The sequence below is a fragment of the Oryctolagus cuniculus genome, chromosome 1 (genome assembly GCF_964237555.1).
Source record: "Oryctolagus cuniculus chromosome 1, mOryCun1.1, whole genome shotgun sequence".
Classification (NCBI taxonomy): Eukaryota; Metazoa; Chordata; class Mammalia; order Lagomorpha; family Leporidae; genus Oryctolagus; species Oryctolagus cuniculus.
In genome coordinates, this window is record NC_091432.1 from 99380480 (window position 1) to 99389328 (window position 8849).

Sequence of the window (8849 nt, forward strand, 5' to 3'; positions counted from 1 at the left end):
TTCTTTTTTTCTGCAGATTCTTTCCTGTCTGTCGCCCCAGAATTTTAAAGAGATTTATGAATCATTCCCCATTCCCATTTAACAATTTTTAAAATAATTTTTCAACTTTATTATTATTATTATTAGAGAGAGCTGGTTGACTACCCAAATTCCAACAGTGGCCTGGACTGGGCTGAACCCAGAACCAACACCTGGGAACTCAATCCAGGTCTCCCGTGTTAGTGATAGGCATCCAATGACTTGATTCATCCATCACTTGCTGCCTCAGGTCTGTATTAGTAAGAAGCTGGATTTGAAGTGTCTGAACAAGTAGGTCAAATGCTCACCCCTGGGAAGCAATTTGGTTTCATAAGACTCTGAACATTGGATCATGATCTGAAATAGAAATTGCAAAACAGCATTTACTTTCTGGGATTGATGTGGTAAAATACTGCATATTGCTCTTATGGTTGTTTTTCTCCCTTTCTGCCCCTGAGTTACAGGCCTAAATTTCCAACTACTAACTGTCCATCCCTCCTTTAGTATTCTTGGAAAAATCTGGGTACTTAGAAAATTTTGTATGCTATCCTTTCTCTACAGGCTCTTTTCTGGGAGTATTCTGTAGACTACTTCTCTCAGAGAAGATGACAAATTGAGCAATTTTCAGCTACAATGAGACCTTGTTTAATTCACTATGTAACCTCAGTATCTTCCATAGTTTTGCAATAAAAAGATTTTAATAAACGTTGAACTGAAAAGGAATTTAATTTGAAGATAGAATTCATCTTCAGCTGTGCCAGAAGCTTTACATGGTGAGTTATAATAATTCTTGAAAGGTATTAAATGCTGACCTAATAACTCTTGGTAGAACCCTACTCTCCACTTCATGAGAGGTGAGCCCTCTGTATGCCTAGTGCAGGTGGAAGAAGGATTGTTTTCTAAAGTACCAGACAATATTTTCAGCTTTGTGGCCAAATACTCCAGGTACTCTTATTTTTTTTTTTAAATAACACTTTTAAAATGTGAAAAGCTTTTCTTAGCTGCCCCTGCTATGCTTGCAGGAATTGGCTAATGGGCTATAGTTTGCCAACCCCTGGATACTCTTAACTCTGTAATTGAGAGCACATTCTCACAGTAAGGTTAAGATTGGCCCCACCCTCAAGTGTAAATGACATGTAAATTAATTTAGTAAGATTAACCAATACTACATTTTAAAGCCTTCAAATGTAGAGTTCCAGAAACTAGGGCAAAGAACAACATATTTAGAATTCCTTTACATTTATAATAAGAGAAACCTGGACTAATTCCTTAAATAAATATTTATTTTTCCTCAATTGGCAAGCCATCCAGACAAAGGCAATCACTGGCACTGGTTCTGCTGTTCAATGTAACAGTCCAAATGCTTTTCAGTTTCCTAATCCGGCTTCCTTGGTTTATTGACTTTTTATCCTCTTCTTGATGTCTCCCGGTTACAAGGTGGCTGCTACAATACCAGACATTTTGTCACTCTATTAACATTCCTACCTGAAAACAAAGGAGCACTGTCTTTTCATCCAAGAAATGAATTCCCAATGAACTTCCTCTCATGTTTTTTTTTTTTTTTAGTATGTGTGTGTTTTGACTGTCCATAGATCACATATGATAATGGGCAGAATAATGGACCTCCAGGGATATCCACATTCTAACCCCTAGAACTTGTGAATTTGCAGATGTAATTAAGTTTGCAGACTTTAAAATAAATTATCTTAGGGACCAGCATTGTGGCATAGCAAGTAAAGCCACTGCCTACAATGCCTGAATCCCATATGAGAGTGGGTTTGAGTCCCAGCTGCTCCACTTCCAATCCCAGGTCGCTGATAATGGTCTGGGAAAAGCAGCAGACAATGGCACAACTGAATGGGACCCTGCTACCCATGTGGGAGGCCTGGAAGAAGCTCCTGTGCTGCTGGCTTTACCTGGCCCAGCCCCGGCCACTGGGACTATCGGGGAGCAAAACGGCTGATGAAAGATCTTCTCTGTCTCTACCTCTCTCTGTAACTCTTTTAAATAATACATACATAAATACATCTTTTTACCCAAATTGTCTCCAAGTGTGACAGATTTAACACTCTTGCTGGCTATGAGATGTAAGGATCCGCGTGCAAGGACTGGAGAGAGGCATTTGGTTAGCTAGAGGCACCCACAGCTGATAGCCAGCCAGGAAGTGGGGCCTTTTTCCTGCCAGCCACCTGAATAAGTTCAGATCCTCCACAGTGCATGTTGATTAACAGCCCAGCTGGCTAGTTTCTTAATTTTGTCTTGATGAAACTCAAAGAGAAGCCAACAAAACCAACTCAAACTTCTGACCTAAGCAACTTTTCAAAAAATGTTACATAGTTTTGAGCTGCTAAATTTGTGATAAAATGTTACTGCAGCAACCGAAAACAAATACACAGGCTTACTCCTGACTAGTTGGCTACCCAAGGAGAAAAGAGAGATGTTTGTTGGAGAGACAATTAATAGTGTGCTCCTTGAGGGCCATGAAAGGCTGAACACATATTTTTGGGCAGATTATCATAAGATAACCTATCTGAAAACCTAAGAGAAAGGGGTACTAGAAAGATGAGCAGTCTCATTAACTAATAAAGCATCCAAAGATAGACTACTAACAGCACTTGTATTCCTCAAGACTCTTGAATCACAAAAAATTAAAAGCTGCCCCAACAGTTCTTGAAAACTGTTCTATTTTTACTGTGGTTCCAAATTGTGGTATCTTTTACTATAGTTAAGAGGTTTCCAACCTCTCTTCTCTCTTTCCCAGCCTCCACTTGTTTTCTGGCTAACTTCTGGTTTTACTTCCATTTGTGCGGGGGGGGGGGGGGAAGCTTGGGGAATTTTCCTTCTGCTACTCATTGTATCCCTCCTGGGACACAAGTAGGTATCAAGTTTTCTTCCCAAACTGTGTTTTCGGTGCTGCTTCACCTATTGTTGGCTTCTTCACCACCTGCAATGCAGGCATCCCATATGGGCATCGGTTCTAGTCCTGGTTGCTCCACTTCCAATCCAGCTTTCTGCTGTGGCCTGGGAAAGCAGTGGAAGATGGCCCAAGTCCGTGGGCCGCTGCGCTCATGTGGTGGACCCAGAAGAAGCTCCTGGCTCCTGGCTTCAGATCAGCCAGCTCCAGCCGTTGTGGCCAGTGGATGGAAGACTTCTCAGTCTGCCTCTGCCTCTCTGTAACTCTGCCTTTTAAATAAATAAATAAATATTTAAAAAATGCATTATATAAAACCGTTTGATGTTCACTGTGACATTTCCAGACTGAATGCATTATTCATGCCATGTTAATAAAAATTCAATGAAAAGTTTGCAGTTTATAAGTCATATGGTGAAAATATTACCTGTGCAGTCATTAGAGACAAAAAAAAATCACACACACACACAGAAAAAGGGGGGAAAGGTCTAGTCTTTAATTCATAGTAATAAACGTAAAACTCAGCTTGGAGGATTGTGTTCTGGTTGTTTGCAAATGTAAGATTTTATCTGAGAAACATTAACCTCCCCAAATAGTTTGTTTATTCTTAAGGCTAAAGATCTCCTTGCTTTGCAGAATAATATTTTTCTGTGATGTATTTATCAAGCCAAAGAGAATAAAAGAGTAGCAGACAACTCAAGGTGCAGGGAAGTCTTTGGGGTGGCTGGAGGAAAGGGCTTCTGTCACTCCCCCTGTTCGTGGAGGAACGACACAGGACCCTGCGCTGTTCTTTTGTCTGCTCGGCCCTCCCCGGGTTTGCTGCTGGTTCTTCCCGGGTTGGCTACCGTCCTTCCACCTCCGTGGAAGGGCGGTTCCCCCTGCCACTTTCCCCACTTCCGCGGGGGAGCGGCACACCGCCGACCGGCTCTCTTGGGGGCTGCTCAGGTGTTCCTTCAGATAGATGTTCCTGGTGCATGTTGTCTCTCTCCTCCTTTATAGTCCTCTTCCACCAATCCCAACTCTGCTACCCACACGCCAAGTACGCTGCTCTCCTCCAATCAGGAGCAGGATCAGCTCCTGCAGCTCAGTCAATCAAATTGGCGAGAGGCAGCTGCGTAGAAGTTGTTACTCCCTTCTCAGCGCCATATTGTGGGAGAGCAGATGCATAGAATAAGTCTTAATTCCAGTAACTTAGTCTAGTCCGAGTTGCTCCCCACAGGCTTCATGCATTTTTTCCATTTTATTTGAAAAAAGGGGGGGGGACAGTGAGAGAAGGAAGAATAGAGAGGGAGAGATCTTTTAATCTGCTGATTTAATCCCCAAATGCCCACAACAGCCAGAGCTGAGCCTGGCTGAAGCCAAGAGCCTGGAACTCAGTCCAGGCCTCCTGTGTGGTTGGCAGGGACCCAAATACTTGAGCCATCACCTGCTGCCTCCCAGGGTGTACATCAGTAGTAAGCTAGAATTAGAAGCAAAGCTGAGGCTCCAATGCACTTATCAATGTAGGATCTAAGTGTCTCAAGTGGCATCTTAACCACTAAGCCAAGCACCCACCTCGGATTTGTATTATTTTAAATAAGATAAAATTATTTTTTAATGTTTTCCTTAACTCTATGGGAGAAAAGTATTCTTTAAAAATATGTGGGATCAGCACTGTCGTATAGTGGGTTAAGCCACCACCTGCAGTGCTGGTGTCCCATATGGGCACCAGTTTGAGTCCCAGATGCTCCACTTCCCACCCAGCTCCCTGCTAATGCACCTGAGGAAGCAGCAGAAGATGGCCCAAGTGCTTAGGTCCCTGCACCCACATGGGAGACCCCTGGAAGAAGCTCCTGGCTCCTGGCTTAGGTCTGGCCAAATCCTGGCAGTTGTGACCATTTGGGGGAGTGAACCAGCAGATGGAAGACCCCTCTCTCTGTCTCTGTCTCTGTCTCCCTCTCTGTAACTCTGCCTTTCAAATAAATAGATCTTTAAAAAATAAACAAATAAATATACACATACTTCCGTTTGAAAGGTCTTCATATGGCCATTAAATCTCTCAAAGCCCCACAGATGTTTGTCCAAAAGGGAAAGTGTGTTCATTAACTATACTGGATGTGAATTCACATTTCATGCAGCTTTTGTGATTGTTTCTAAATTTGGAAATTGTACTTCTTGTCAAATCTGATTAGATAGTCTTAGTGTAATTGCATTGTGACTAAGATCCCTTACTGAGAGCATCAGTTTTGCCATTTTCTGGGGGTTACTTGGATTTGAATGAGTACTTTTACCTTTGCTGTAGGGAATTTGGAGTTTTCTAACCCACTTGTCCATTTTACAAAGAGAGTGTTGGCATTATATAATCCAAATAGCCACTTAGCAGTCACAAAAGCCGTGTCTCACTTAGTGCAACAGTGAGTGCCAGAGGCAGCTCTCCTGCCTGTGTACTCCTGTCCCCTCTTCTTCTAGAGCAGCTCTCATGAAATCTGTGACATGGTGACAACACAACTTGCAGACCTAAGAAAGGATCCAATATATGAAATGCGAGTGGATATTTGTTTTAGATAAAACTGTAACATCCAATAAAGTCTTCCACATCCCTTAAGGCAAACACACTTCCTTTTGGGGCCACTGCACGAGGGCATGGTCCTCAGAGGGCAACTCCAGGATAACCTATGTCAGATTCACTGTAGTACTTGCTGAAAAATGTAGTCTGTGACTCCACCTGACATAATAGTCAACTAAAAGAAAATAGAAATTTTAGTAATTTCTCCAAACCCCAGTGGGTTATATAGTGTGTGCTCCAAAATCTCTTGGGCCAGGATCCAGTGATTTGCATGTCTAACAAGAAATCCTGCTGCTTTTGCAACTGTTCAACCATAGAAGAAAAACACTGTATATTATTCATTGACATAGATCCCTTCCAAGAATCTTCCCCAGAGTGACAAACATTTCAAGTGAAATACTGTAATTTTATAAGGTACAAATGATCAAGAAGGCAAATGATCCAAAGGTTAGATTATTAAATTATTAAAGAATCTATAAAACTTTATCTCAAAACAATTTTAATTACTGGCACCCTCATCTTATTTTACATATGTAGCAATGGAGGCTTAAAGACAAAATGTATGAGTTATTTAAGTGGGAGCCATTTTTAAAGAAACATTCATGTTGGTGTTTTCACAGGACTGAAAGAGATGAGTTCTGTGCATTAAAGCTAGATTTCTTTATCCACAATTATCTTTTATTAAGATATTGAGTACTAAGTTCCTAACACAGAGAATTATTGAATCCTTTAAAAGCCCACAAATTTTATTCTCACAATTTGACAAGTGAGATTTGAGTCTCAGAGGGGTTAAGCAACTTTCCCAAGATCACACAGTGAGGGAGAGTCCAAGCAAAAGTGCCTACATTATTGCTGAGGAACACCACTGCAGCAAAGATACTTTTTGATACTTTGTCCAAATACAGACATGACAGAAATGGAAAGTGCTCTAGGTGGGTACATTTGTTGTGCGGGCATATACAAAAGTAACTTTCACAGTATAACTAAAACCTTCACCAAAAACAGTGTACACAGAATCTTAGTTGAAAGTTTGGATGCTACGTCATTTCTTGGCCCAGCTTCAAAGTTAGATATAAGCCTGGATAATAGCATTATTAGCATTTTATCTCCTATTTAAAATATGACATAGGGGACCATGTGATCTGTGGAAAGGTAATAAGACCTAGAATTTACTTCTCAACATCTCCAGGAAGACTACTGACATTCTCGGGCTCAGGAATTAAAAGTTATCATTGATGATCGTGCTCTTGTTCATGAAACTCTTTTTTTTTTAATTTTTTTTTTTGACAGACAGAGTGGATAGTGAGAGAGAGAGACAGAGAGAAAGGTCTTCCTTTTTGCCGTTGGTTCACCCTCCAATGGCCGCCACGGCTGGCGCGCTGCGGCTGGCGCATTGCGCTGATCCGATGGCAGGAGCCAGGTGCTTCTCCTGGTCTCCCATGGGGTGCAGGGCCCAAGCACTTGGGCCATCCTCCACTGCACTCCCTGGCCACAGCAGAGAGCTGGCCTGGAAGAGGGGCAACCGGGACAGAATCCGGCGCCCCGACCGGGACTAGAACCCGGTGTGCCGGCGCCGCTAGGTGGAGGATTAGCCTAGTGAGCTGCGGCACCGGCCTAGTTCATGAAACTTAACACATTGCTATGGTCTGAATGTTGGTGTCCCCCGAAACTTCATAAGGTGAAATTTAACCCTAAGGCAATCGCAAGAAGAAATGGGGCCTTTGAGAAAGTGGTTAAGTCATGAGAGAGATGTCTTTGTGAATAGAATTAGTGTCTGTTTTTTAAAGGAGGGGGAGGCCGTTCGGGGGCACATTTTCCCTCTTTGCTCTTCTGCCCCATAAGGACACACCAAGAAGGTGCCATCTCTGAGAATCAGACTGTCACCAAGCACCAAATCTACTGGTGTCTTTTTTTTTTTTTTAACGATTTATTTATTTGCAAGTCAGAGTTACACAGAGAGAGAAGGAGAGGCAGAGAGAGAGAGGCCGCAACAGTTGGAGCTGCACCAACCGAAAGCCAAGAGCCAGGAGCTTCTTCCAGGTCTCCCATGTGAGAGCAGGGGCCCAAGGAGTTAGGCCGTCTTCTACTGCTATCCCAGGCCACAGCAGAGAACTGGATCAGAAGAGGAACAGCTGGGACTCGAACTGGCGCCCATCTAGGATGCCAGCACTGCAGGCAGCATCCTCATCTGCTACACCACAGCGCTGGCTCCATCTACTGGTATCTTAATCTTGGACTTCCCAGTCTGCAGAACTGTATGGAACAAACTTTTGATGCTTAGATTGGGTAATATATAAGGCATTTTGTTATAACAACAAGTTCAAGGTAGTCAGTGAGGTTCTTGACCTGGTTTATATAGGTAGACCATGATTTCATGTTGACAAGTGTTTTCCATTCCTGTGATTACTGTATGGAGCTCATAAGTCTGACTTATTTCTCATATCATCCCCTGTGTTACAGATTCTTCTGTAAATTTAAATGTTCTTTTAGTCCAGTCAATTTAAGTAGACATTATTGGCAACAATGGCTTCTTATTAACTGGTTCTGCTGTAACCTAGGGATATTGGAATGAGGTGGCTAGACAAGTCTTGGCTGAGAATTGAGGGAACAAAAGATTTTAGGGACCAGCTGTTAAAGACAGAATTATGTAGTCCCTAAGGAAATACAGGAAGCCCCTAGCTGTGCTCTGTTCCATGTAGCAGGCACCTTTGGCCAGGAGGTGGCAGCAAGGGGAAACAATCCTGGAAAATCAGGATCCTGTCTCAAGAGCTCTGGAATCATTAAAGGAGGCACATCTCTAAAGAGATCCAGGAGTCTCCTGTTCAGAGTCCAAAAGGGGAGGATAGGTACCAAAATCAAGGGTTAGGAATTTTGAGCAAATTTTATTTAGCTATAATTACAAAGTACCTCTCAAAAGTCAGCACAGTTTATATCAAGAAAAGTCAAATAGAAGGAACAGATACATCAGAGCGTCAAGAAGCAAAATGAGGAACTAGGAATTCAGCCATAAATCACAGAACATATCAAATCTGACCAAAAATGTTGGCACCAGTGTCAGTGATCTAGCCAGGCCTCTGGTTCCCTGGTCATTAAAGTAGTGTTGGGGAATGTAGGGCAGGCTTCCTGGGAATACAAGACCTGGGTATAGGGTGGTGCTTTGACAATGTAGAGACATCACCTAATTAGGGAGAGTGCAAATTTTTTTTTTTTTTTGACAGGCAGAGTTAGACAGTGAGAGAGAGAGAGAGAGACAGAGAGAAAGGTCTTCCTTTCCGTTAGTTCACCCCCTAAATGGCCGCCACGGCCGGCGTGCTGCATCGATCCAAAGCCAGGAGCCCAGTCTTCATGCGGGTGCAGGGCCCAAGCACTTGGGCC